Raw genomic sequence first — 12345 nt, 5'->3', positions numbered from 1 at the left:
CCCTTTCTTTGAGATAACTCTGCACTATTGCGAGCTGCAAATGCCACTTCCAGGTTAGCTGTGCAGAAGAAGAACAACAAGAAGAAGAAATATCTCGAAATATGTCCGTCAGGCCCCTTCCCTTGAGATAAATCTGCAAATATCTCGGAAACGAAGCGAGCTATGGCAAAATGTTAAGAGACCTTTTTTGTAGAGAATTAAGTTTCCTACAATTTATGTTCTATGATATTTTTTGATCAGAAGCGTAGTTTTCGAGATATATCGAGATATTTAAAAGTTCCGAAGCCGCACCAACATAATACAGATACAGAAACACCGTGGCCCCTTTCTTTGAGATAACTCTGCACTAGTGCGAGCCGCAAATGCCACTTCCAGCTTAGCTGTGCAGAAGAAGAACAACAAGAAGAAGAAATATCTCGAAATATGTCCGTCAGGCCCCTTCCCTTGAGATAAATCTGCAAATATCTCGGAAACGAAGCGAGCTATGGCAAAATGTTAAGAGACCGTTTTTGTAGAGAATTAAGTTTCCTACTTTTTATGTTCTATGATATTTTTTGATCAGATGCGTAGTTCTCGAGATATATCAAGATATTTAAAAGTTCCGAAGCCGCACCAACATAATAGACATACAGAAACACCGTGGCCCCTTTCCTTGAGATTACTCTGCACTATTGCGAGCTGCAAATGCCACTTCCAGCTTAGCTGTGCAGAAGAAGAACAACAAGAATAAGAAATATCTCGAAATATGTCCGTCAGGCCCCTTCCCTTGAGATAAATCTGCAAATATCTCGGAAACGAAGAGAGCTATGGCAAAATGTTACGAGACCTTTTCTGTAGAGAATTAAGTTTCCTACTTTTTATGTTCTATGATATTTTTTGATCAGATGCGTAGTTCTCGAGATATATCAAGATATTTAAAAGTTCCGAAGCCGCACCAACATAATAGAGATACAGAAACACCGTGGCCCCCTTCTTTGAGATAACTCTGCACTATTGCGAGCTGCAAATGCCACTTCCTGCTTAGCTGTGCAGAAGAAGAACAACAAGAAGAAGAAATATCTCGAAATATGTCCGTCAGGCCCCTTCCCTTGAGATAAATCTGCAAATATCTCGGAAACGAAGCGAGCTATGGCAAAATGTTAAGAGACCTTTTTTGTAGAGAATTAAGTTTCCTACTTTTTATGTTCTATGATATTTTTTGATCAGATGCGTAGTTCTCGAGATATATCAAGATATTTAAAAGTTCCGAAGCCGCACCAACATAATAGAGATACAGAAACACCGTGGCCCCTTTCTTTGAGATAACTCTGCACTATTGCGAGCTGCAAATGCCACTTCCAGGTTAGCTGTGCAGAAGAAGAACAACAAGAAGAAGAAATATCTCGAAATATGTCCGTCAGGCCCCTTCCCTTGAGATATATCTGCAAATATCTCGGAAACGAAGCGAGCTATGGCAAAATGTTAAGAGAACTTTTTTGTAGAGAATTATGTTTCCTACAATTTATGTTCTATGATATTTTTTGATCAGAAGCGTAGTTTTCGAGATATATCGAGATATTTAAAAGTTCCGAAGCCGCACCAACATAATAGAGATACAGAAACACCGTGGCCCCTTTCTTTGAGATAACTCTGCACTAGTGCGAGCCGCAAATGCCACTTCCAGCTTAGCTGTGCAGAAGAAGAACAACAAGAAGAAGAAATATCTCGAAATATGTCCGTCATGCCCCTTCCCTTGAGATAAATCTGCAAATATCTCGGAAACGAAGCGAGCTATGGCAAAATGTTAAGAGACCTTTTTTGTAGAGAATTAAGTTTCCTACTTTTTATGTTCTATCATATTTTTTGATCAGATGCGTAGTTCTCGAGATATATCAAGATATTTAAAAGTTCCGAAGCCGCACCAACATAATAGAGATACAGAAACACCGTGGCCCCTTTCTTTGAGATAACTCTGCACTAGTGCGAGCCGCAAATGCCACTTCCAGCTTAGCTGTGCAGAAGAAGAAGAACAAGAAGAAGAAATATCTCGAAATATGTCCGTCAGGCCCCTTCCCTTGAGATAAATCTGCAAATATCTCGGAAACGAAGCGAGCTATGGCAAAATGTTAAGAGACCTTTTTTGTAGAGAATTAAGTTTCCTACTTTTTATGTTCTATGATATTTTTTGATCAGATGCGTAGTTCTCGAGATATATCAAGATATTTAAAAGTTCCGAAGCCGCACCAACATAATAGAGATACAGAAACACCGTGGCCCCTTTCTTTGAGATAACTCTGCACTATTGCGAGCTGCAAATGCCACTTCCAGGTTAGCTGTGCAGAAGAAGAACAACAAGAAGAAGAAATATCTCGAAATATGTCCGTCAGGCCCCTTCCCTTGAGATATATCTGCAAATATCTCGGAAACGAAGCGAGCTATGGCAAAATGTTAAGAGAACTTTTTTGTAGAGAATTATGTTTCCTACAATTTATGTTCTATGATATTTTTTGATCAGAAGCGTAGTTTTCGAGATATATCGAGATATTTAAAAGTTCCGAAGCCGCACCAACATAATAGAGATACAGAAACACCGTGGCCCCTTTCTTTGAGATAACTCTGCACTAGTGCGAGCCGCAAATGCCACTTCCAGCTTAGCTGTGCAGAAGAAGAACAACAAGAAGAAGAAATATCTCGAAATATGTCCGTCAGGCCCCTTGCCTTGAGATAAATCTGCAAATATCTCGGAAACGGAGCGAGCTATGGCAAAATGTTAAGAGACCTTTTTTGTAGAGAATTATGTTTCCTACAATTTATGTTCTATGATATTTTTTGATCAGAAGCGTAGTTTTCGAGATATATCGAGATATTTAAAAGTTCCGAAGCCGCACCAACATAATAGAGATACAGAAACACCGTGGCCCCTTTCTTTGAGATAACTCTGCACTAGTGCGAGCCGCAAATGCCACTTCCAGCTTAGCTGTGCAGAAGAAGAACAACAAGAAGAAGAAATATCTCGAAATATGTCCGTCATGCCCCTTCCCTTGAGATAAATCTGCAAATATCTCGGAAACGAAGCGAGCTATGGCAAAATGTTGAGAGACCTTTTTTGTAGAGAATTAAGTTTCCTACTTTTTATGTTCTATGATATTTTTTGATCAGATGCGTAGTTCTCGAGATATATCAAGATATTTAAAAGTTCCGAAGCCGCACCAACATAATAGAGATACAGAAACACCGTGGCCCCTTTCTTTGAGATAACTTTGCACTATTGCGAGCCGCAAATGCCACTTCCAGCTTAGCTGTGCAGAAGAAGAACAACAAGAAGAAGAAATATCTCGAAATATGTCCGTCAGGCCCCTTCCCTTGAGATAAATCTGCAAATATCTCGGAAACGAAGCGAGCTATGGCAAAACGTTAAGAGACCTTTTTTGTAGAGAATTAAGTTTCCTACTTTTTATGTTCTATGATATTTTTTGATCAGATGCGTAGTTCTCGAGATATATCAAGATATTTAAAAGTTCCGAAGCCGCACCAACATAATAGAGATACAGAAACACCGTGGCCCCTTTCTTTGAGATAACTCTGCACTAGTGCGAGCCGCAAATGCCACTTCCAGCTTAGCTGTGCAGAAGAAGAACAACAAGAAGAAGAAATATCTCGAAATATGTCCGTCAGGCCCCTTCCCTTGAGATAAATCTGCAAATATCTCGGAAACGAAGAGAGCTATGGCAAAATGTTAAGAGACCTTTTTTGTAGAGAATTAAGTTTCCTACTTATTATGTTCTATGATATTTTTTGATCAGATGCGTAGTTCTCGAGGTATATCAAGATATTTAAAAGTTCCGAAGCCGCACCAACAGAATAGAGATACAGAAACACCGTGGCTCCTTTCTTTGAGATAACTCTGCACTATTGCGAGCTGGAAATGCCACTTCCAGTTTAGCTGTGCAGAAGAAGAACAACAAGAAGAAGAAATATCTCGAAATATGTCCGCTGGGCCCCTTCCCTTGAGATAAACCTGCAAATATCTCGGAAACGAAGCGAGCTATGGCAAAATGTTAAGAGACCTTTTTTGTAGAGAATTATGTTTCCTGCTTTTTATGTTCTATGATATTTTTTGATCAGACGCGTAGTTCTCGAGATATATCAAGATATTTAAAAGTTCCGAAGCCGCACCAACATAATAGAGATACAGAAACACCGTGGCCCCTTTCTTTGAGATAACTTTGCACTATTGCGAGCTGTAAATGCCACTTTCAGCTTAGCTGTGCAGAAGAAGAACAACAAGAAGAAGAAATATCTCGAAATATGTCCGTCAGGCCCCTTCCCTTGAGATATATCTGCAAATATCTCGGAAACGAAGCGAGCTATGGCAAAATGTTAAGAGACCTTTTTTGTAGAGAATTATGTTTCCTACAATTTATGTTCTATGATATTTTTTGATCAGAAGCGTAGTTTTCGAGATATATCGAGATATTTAAAAGTTCCGAAGCCGCACCAACATAATAGAGATACAGAAACACCGTGGCCGCTTTCTTTGAGATAACTCTGCACTAGTGCGAGCCGCAAATGCCACTTCCAGCTTACCTGTGCAGAGGAAGAACAACAAGAAGAAGAAATATCTCGAAATATGTCCGCTGGGCCCCTTCCCTTGAGATAAACCTGCAAATATCTCGGAAACGAAGCGAGCTATGGCAAAATGTTAAGAGACCTTTTTTGTAGAGAATTATGTTTCCTACTTTTTATGTTCTATGATATTTTTTGATCAGACGCGTAGTTCTCGAGATATATCAAGATATTTAAAAGTTCCGAAGCCGCACCAACATAATAGAGATACAGAAACACCGTGGCCCCTTTCTTTGAGATAACTTTGCACTATTGCGAGCCGCAAATGCCACTTCCAGCTTAGCTGTGCAGAAGAAGAACAACAAGAAGAAGAAATATCTCGAAATATGTCCGTCAGGCCCCTTCCCTTGAGATAAATCTGCAAATATCTCGGAAACGAAGTGAGCTATGGCAAAATGTTAAGAGACCTTTTTTGTAGAGAATTAAGTTTCCTACTTATTATGTTCTATGATATTTTTTGATCAGATGCGTAGTTCTCGAGATATATCAAGATATTTAAAAGTTCCGAAGCCGCACCAACAGAATAGAGATACAGAAACACCGTGGCTCCTTTCTTTGAGATAACTCTGCACTATTGCGAGCTGGAAATGCCACTTCCAGCTTAGCGGTGCAGAAGAAGAACAACAAGAAGAAGAAATATCTCGAAATATGTCCGTCAGGCCCCTTCCCTTGAGATAAATCTGCAAATATCTCGGAAACGAAGCGAGCAATGGCAAAATGTTAAGAGACGTTTTTTGTAGAGAATTAAGTTTCCTACTTTTTATGTTCTATGATATTTTTTGATCAGATGCGTAGTTCTCGAGATATATCAAGATATTTAAAAGTTCCGAAGCCGCACCAACATAATAGAGATACAGAAACACCGTCGCCCCTTTCTTTGAGATAACTTTGCACTATTGCGAGCTGTAAATGCCACTTCCAGCTTAGCTGTGCAGAAGAAGTACAACAAGAAGAAGAAATATCTCGAAATATGTCCGTCAGGCCCCTTCCCTTGAGATATATCTGCAAATATCTCGGAAACGAAGCGAGCTATGGCAAAATGTTAAGAGACCTTTTTTGTAGAGAATTATGTTTCCTACAATTTATGTTCTATGATATTTTTTGATCACAAGCGTAGTTTTCGAGATATATCGAGATATTTAAAAGTTCCGAAGCCGCACCAACATAATAGAGATACAGAAACACCGTGGCCCCTTTCTTTGAGATAACTCTGCACTAGTGCGAGCCGCAAATGCCACTTCCAGCTTAGCTGTGCAGAAGAAGAACAACAAGAAGAAGAAATATCTCGAAATATGTCCGTCAGGCCCCTTCCCTTGAGATAAATCTGCAAATATCTCGGAAACGAAGCGAGCTATGGCAAAATGTTAAGAGACCTTTTTTGTAGAGAATTAAGTTTCCTACTTTTTATGTTCTATGATATTTTTTGATCAGATGCGTAGTTCTCGAGATATATCAAGATATTTAAAAGTTCCGAAGCCGCACCAACATAATAGAGATACAGAAACACCGTGGCCCCCTTCTTTGAGATAACGCTGCACTAGTGCGAGCCGCAAATGCCACTTCCAGCTTAGCGGTGCAGAAGAAGAACAACAAGAAGAAGAAATATCTCGAAATATGTCCGTCAGGCCCCTTCCCTTGAGATAAATCTGCAAATATCTCGGAAACGAAGCGAACTATGGCAAAATGTTAAGAGACCTTTTTTGTAGAGAATTATGTTTCCTACTTTTTATGTTCTATGATATTTTTTGATCAGACGCGTAGTTCTCGAGATATATCGAGATATTTAAAAGTTCCGAAGCCGCACCAACATAATAGAGATACAGAAACACCGTGGCCCCTTTCTTTGAGATAACTTTGCACTATTGCGAGCTGTAAATGCCACTTTCAGCTTAGCTGTGCAGAAGAAGAACAACAAGAAGAAGAAATATCTCGAAATATGTCCGTCAGGCCCCTTCCCTTGAGATATATCTGCAAATATCTCGGAAACGAAGCGAGCTATGGCAAAATGTTAAGAGACCTTTTTTGTAGAGAATTATGGTTCCTACAATTTATGTTTTATGATATTTTTTGATCAGAAGCGTAGTTTTCGAGATATATCGAGATATTTAAAAGTTCCGAAGCCGCACCAACATAATAGAGATACAGAAACACCGTGGCCCCTTTCTTTGAGATAACTCTGCACTAGTGCGAGCCGCAAATGCCACTTCCAGCTTAGCTGTGCAGAAGAAGAACAACAAGAAGAAGAAATATCTCGAAATATGTCCGTCAGGCCCCTTCCCTTGAGATAAATCTGCAAATATCTCGGAAACGAAGCGAGCTATGGCAAAATGTTAAGAGACCTTTTTTGTAGAGAACTAAGTTTCCTACTTATTATGTTCTATCATATTTTTTGATCAGATGCGTAGTTCTCGAGATATATCAAGATATTTAAAAGTTCCGAAGCCGCACCAACAGAATAGAGATACAGAAACACCGTGGCTCCTTTCTTTGAGATAACTCTGCACTATTGCGAGCTGGAAATGCCACTTCCAGTTTAGCTGTGCAGAAGAAGAACAACAAGAAGAAGAAATATCTCGAAATATGTCCGCTGGGCCCCTTCCCTTGAGATAAACCTGCAAATATCTCGGAAACGAAGCGAGCTATGGCAAAATGTTAAGAGACCTTTTTTGTAGAGAATTATGTTTCCTACTTTTTATGTTCTATGATATTTTTTGATCAGACGCGTAGTTCTCGAGATATATCAAGATATTTAAAAGTTCCGAAGCCGCACCAACATAATAGAGATACAGAAACACCGTGGCCCCTTTCTTTGAGATAACTTTGCACTATTGCGAGCCGCAAATGCCACTTCCAGCTTAGCTGTGCAGAAGAAGAACAACAAGAAGAAGAAATATCTCGAAATATGTCCGTCAGGCCCCTTCCCTTGAGATAAATCTGCAAATATCTCGGAAACGAAGTGAGCTATGGCAAAATGTTAAGAGACCTTTTTTGTAGAGAATTAAGTTTCCTACTTATTATGTTCTATGATATTTTTTGATCAGATGCGTAGTTCTCGAGATATATCAAGATATTTAAAAGTTCCGAAGCCGCACCAACAGAATAGAGATACAGAAACACCGTGGCTCCTTTCTTTGAGATAACTCTGCACTATTGCGAGCTGGAAATGCCACTTCCAGTTTAGCTGTGCAGAAGAAGAACAACAAGAAGAAGAAATATCTCGAAATATGTCCGCTGGGCCCCTTCCCTTGAGATAAACCTGCAAATATCTCGGAAACGAAGCGAGCTATGGCAAAATGTTAAGAGACCTTTTTTGTAGAGAATTATGTTTCCTACTTTTTATGTTCTATGATATTTTTTGATCAGACGCGTAGTTCTCGAGATATATCAAGATATTTAAAAGTTCCGAAGCCGCACCAACATAATAGAGATACAGAAACACCGTGGCCCCTTTCTTTGAGATAACTTTGCACTATTGCGAGCTGTAAATGCCACTTTCAGCTTAGCTGTGCAGAAGAAGAACAACAAGAAGAAGAAATATCTCGAAATATGTCCGTCAGGCCCCTTCCCTTGAGATATATCTGCAAATATCTCGGAAACGAAGCGAGCTATGGCAAAATGTTAAGAGACCTTTTTTGTAGAGAATTATGTTTCCTACAATTTATGTTCTATGATATTTTTTGATCAGAAGCGTAGTTTTCGAGATATATCGAGATATTTAAAAGTTCCGAAGCCGCACCAACATAATAGAGATACAGAAACACCGTGGCCCCTTTCTTTGAGATAACTCTGCACTAGTGCGAGCCGCAAATGCCACTTCCAGCTTAGCGGTGCAGAAGAAGTACAACAAGAAGAAGAAATATCTCGAAATATGTCCGTCAGGCCCCTTCCCTTGAGATATATCTGCAAATATCTCGGAAACGAAGCGAGCTATGGCAAAATGTTAAGAGACCTTTTTTGTAGAGAATTATGTTTCCTACAATTTATGTTCTATGATATTTTTTGATCACAAGCGTAGTTTTCGAGATATATCGAGATATTTAAAAGTTCCGAAGCCGCACCAACATAATAGAGATACAGAAACACCGTGGCCCCTTTCTTTGAGATAACTCTGCACTAGTGCGAGCCGCAAATGCCACTTCCAGCTTAGCTGTGCAGAAGAAGAACAACAAGAAGAAGAAATATCTCGAAATATGTCCGTCAGGCCCCTTCCCTTGAGATAAATCTGCAAATATCTCGGAAACGAAGCGAGCTATGGCAAAATGTTAAGAGACCTTTTTTGTAGAGAATTAAGTTTCCTACTTTTTATGTTCTATGATATTTTTTGATCAGATGCGTAGTTCTCGAGATATATCAAGATATTTAAAAGTTCCGAATCCGCACCAACATAATAGAGATACAGAAACACCGTGGCCCCCTTCTTTGAGATAACTCTGCACTAGTGCGAGCCGCAAATGCCACTTCCAGCTTAGCTGTGCAGAAGAAGAACAACAAGAAGAAGAAATATCTCGAAATATGTCCGTCAGGCCCCTTCCCTTGAAATAAATCTGCAAATATCTCGGAAACGAAGCGAGCTATGGCAAAATGCTAAGAGACCTTTTTTGTAGAGAATTATGTTTCCTACAATTTATGTTCTATGATATTTTTTGATCAGAAGCGTAGTTTTCGAGATATATCGAGATATTTAAAAGTTCCGAAGCCGCACCAACATAATAGAGATACAGAAACACCGTGGCCCCTTTCTTTGAGATAACTCTGCACTATTGCGAGCCGCAAATGCCACTTCCAGCTTAGCTGTGCAGAAGAAGAACAACAAGAAGAAGAAATATCTCGAAATATGTCCGTCAGGCCCCTTGCCTTGAGATAAATCTGCAAATATCTCGGAAACGGAGCGAGCTATGGCAAAATGTTAAGAGACCTTTTTTGTAGAGAATTATGTTTCCTACAATTTATGTTCTACGATATTTTTTGATCAGAAGCGTAGTTTTCGAGATATATCGAGATATTTAAAAGTTCCGAAGCCGCACCAACATAATAGAGATACAGAAACACCGTGGCCCCTTTCTTTGAGATAACTCTGCACTAGTGCGAGCCGCAAATGCCACTTCCAGCTTAGCTGTGCAGAAGAAGAACAACAAGAAGAAGAAATATCTCGAAATATGTCCGTCATGCCCCTTCCCTTGAGATAAATCTGCAAATATCTCGGAAACGAAGCGAGCTATGGCAAAATGTTGAGAGACCTTTTTTGTAGAGAATTAAGTTTCCTACTTTTTATGTTCTATGATATTTTTTGATCAGATGCGTAGTTCTCGAGATATATCAAGATATTTAAAAGTTCCGAAGCCGCACCAACATAATAGAGATACAGAAACACCGTGGCCCCTTTCTTTGAGATAACTCTGCACTAGTGCGACCCGAAAATGCCACTTCCAGCTTAGCTGTGCAGAAGAAGAACAACAAGAAGAAGAAATATCTCGAAATATGTCCGTCAGGCCCCTTGCCTTGAGATAAATCTGCAAATATCTCGGAAACGAAGCGAGCTATGGCAAAATGTTAAGACACCTTTTTTGTAGAGAATTATGTTTCCTACTTTTTATGTTCTATGATATTTTTTGATCAGACGCGTAGTTCTCGAGATATATCAAGATATTTAAAAGTTCCGAAGCCGCACCAACATAATAGAGATACAGAAACACCGTGGCCCCTTTCTTTGAGATATCTCTGCACTATTGCGAGCTGCAAATGCCACTTCCAGCTTAGCTGTGCAGAAGAAGAACAACAAGAAGAAGAAATATCTCGAAATATGTCCGTCAGGCCCCTTCCCTTGAGATAAATCTGCAAATATCTCGGAAACGAAGCGAGCTATGGCAAAATGTTAAGAGACCTTATTTGTAGAGAATTATGTTTCCTACAATTTATGTTCTATGATATTTTTTGATCAGAAGCGTAGTTTTCGAGATATATCGAGATATTTAAAAGTTCCGAAGCCGCACCAACATAATAGAGATACAGAAACACCGTGGCCCCTTTCTTTGAGATAACTGTGCACTAGTGCGAGCCGCAAATGCCACTTCCAGCTTAGCTGTGCAGAAGACGAACAACAAGAAGAAGAAATATCTCGAAATATGTCCGTCAGGCCCCTTCCCTTGAGATAAATCTGCAAATATCTCGGAAACGAATCGAGCTATGGCAAAATGTTAAGAGACCGTTTTTGTAGAGAATTAAGTTTCCTACTTTTTATGTTCTATGATATTTTTTGATCAGATGCGTAGTTCTCGAGATATATCAAGATATTTAAAAGTTCCGAAGCCGCACCAACATAATAGAGATACAGAAACACCGTGGCCCCTTTCTTTGAGATAACTCTGCACTATTGCGAGCTGGAAATGCTACTTCCAGCTTAGCTGTGCAGAAGAAGAACAACAAGAAGAAGAAATATCTCGAAATATGTCCGTCAGGCCCCTTCCCTTGAGATAAATCTGCAAATATCTCGGAAACGAAGCGAGCTATGGCAAAATGTTAAGAGACCTTTTTTGTAGAGAATTAAGTTTCCTACTTTTTATGTTCTATGATATTTTTTGATCAGATGCGCAGTTCTCGAGATATATCAAGATATTTAAAAGTTCCGAAGCCGCACCAACATAATAGAGATACAGAAACACCGTGGCCCCTTTCTTTGAGATAACTCTGCACTATTGCGAGCTGCAAATGCCACTTCCAGCCTACTGTGCAGAAGAAGAACAACAAGAAGAAGAAATATCTCGAAATATGTCCGTCAGGCCCCTTCCCTTGAGATAAATCTGCAGATATCTCGGAAACGAAGCGAGCTATGGGAAAATGTTAAGAGACCTTTTTTGTAGAGAATTAAGTTTCCTACTTTTTATCGTCTATGATATTTTTTGATGAGATGCGCAGTTCTCGAGATATATCAAGATATTTAAAAGTTCCGAAGCCGCACCAACATAATAGAGATACAGAAACACCGTGGCCCCTTTCTTTGAGATAACTCTGCACTATTGCGAGCTGCAAATGCCACTTCCAGCTTACTGTGCAGAAGAAGAACAACAAGAAGAAGAAATATCTCGAAATATGTCCGTCAGGCCCCTTCCCTTGAGATAAATCTGCAAATATCTCGGAAACGAAGCGAGCTATGGCAAAATGTTAAGAGACTTTATTTGTAGAGAATTAAGTTTCCTACTTTTTATGTTCTACGATATTTTTTGATCAGATGCGTAGTTCTCGAGATATATCAAGATATTTAAAAGTTCCGAAGCCGCACCAACATAATAGAGATACAGAAACACCGTGGCCCCTTTCTTTGAGATAACTCTGCACTATTGCGCGCTGCAAATGCCACTTCCAGCTTAGCTGTGCAGAAGAAGAACAACAAGAAGAAGAAATATCTCGAAATATGTCCGTCAGACCCCTTCCCTTGAGATGAATCTGCAAATATCTCGGAAACGAAGCGAGCTATGGCAAAACGTTAAGAGACCTTTTTTGTAGAGAATAATATTTCCTACAATTTACGTTCTATGATATTTTTTGATCAGAAGCGTAGTTTTCGAGATATATCGAGATATTTAAAAGCTCCGAAGCCGCACCAACATAATAGAGATACAGAAACACCGTGGCCCCTTTCTTTGAGATAACTCTGCACTAGTGCGAGCCGCAAATGCCACTTCCAGCTAAGCTGTGCAGAAGAAGAACAACAAGAAGAAGAAATATCTCGAAATATGTCCGTCA

This window comes from Osmia lignaria, unplaced genomic scaffold (assembly GCF_051020975.1).
Source record: "Osmia lignaria lignaria isolate PbOS001 unplaced genomic scaffold, iyOsmLign1 scaffold0006, whole genome shotgun sequence".
Classification (NCBI taxonomy): Eukaryota; Metazoa; Arthropoda; class Insecta; order Hymenoptera; family Megachilidae; genus Osmia; species Osmia lignaria.
The sequence above is the reverse complement of the archived record's forward strand: the minus strand, read 5'-3'. Positions refer to the sequence as shown.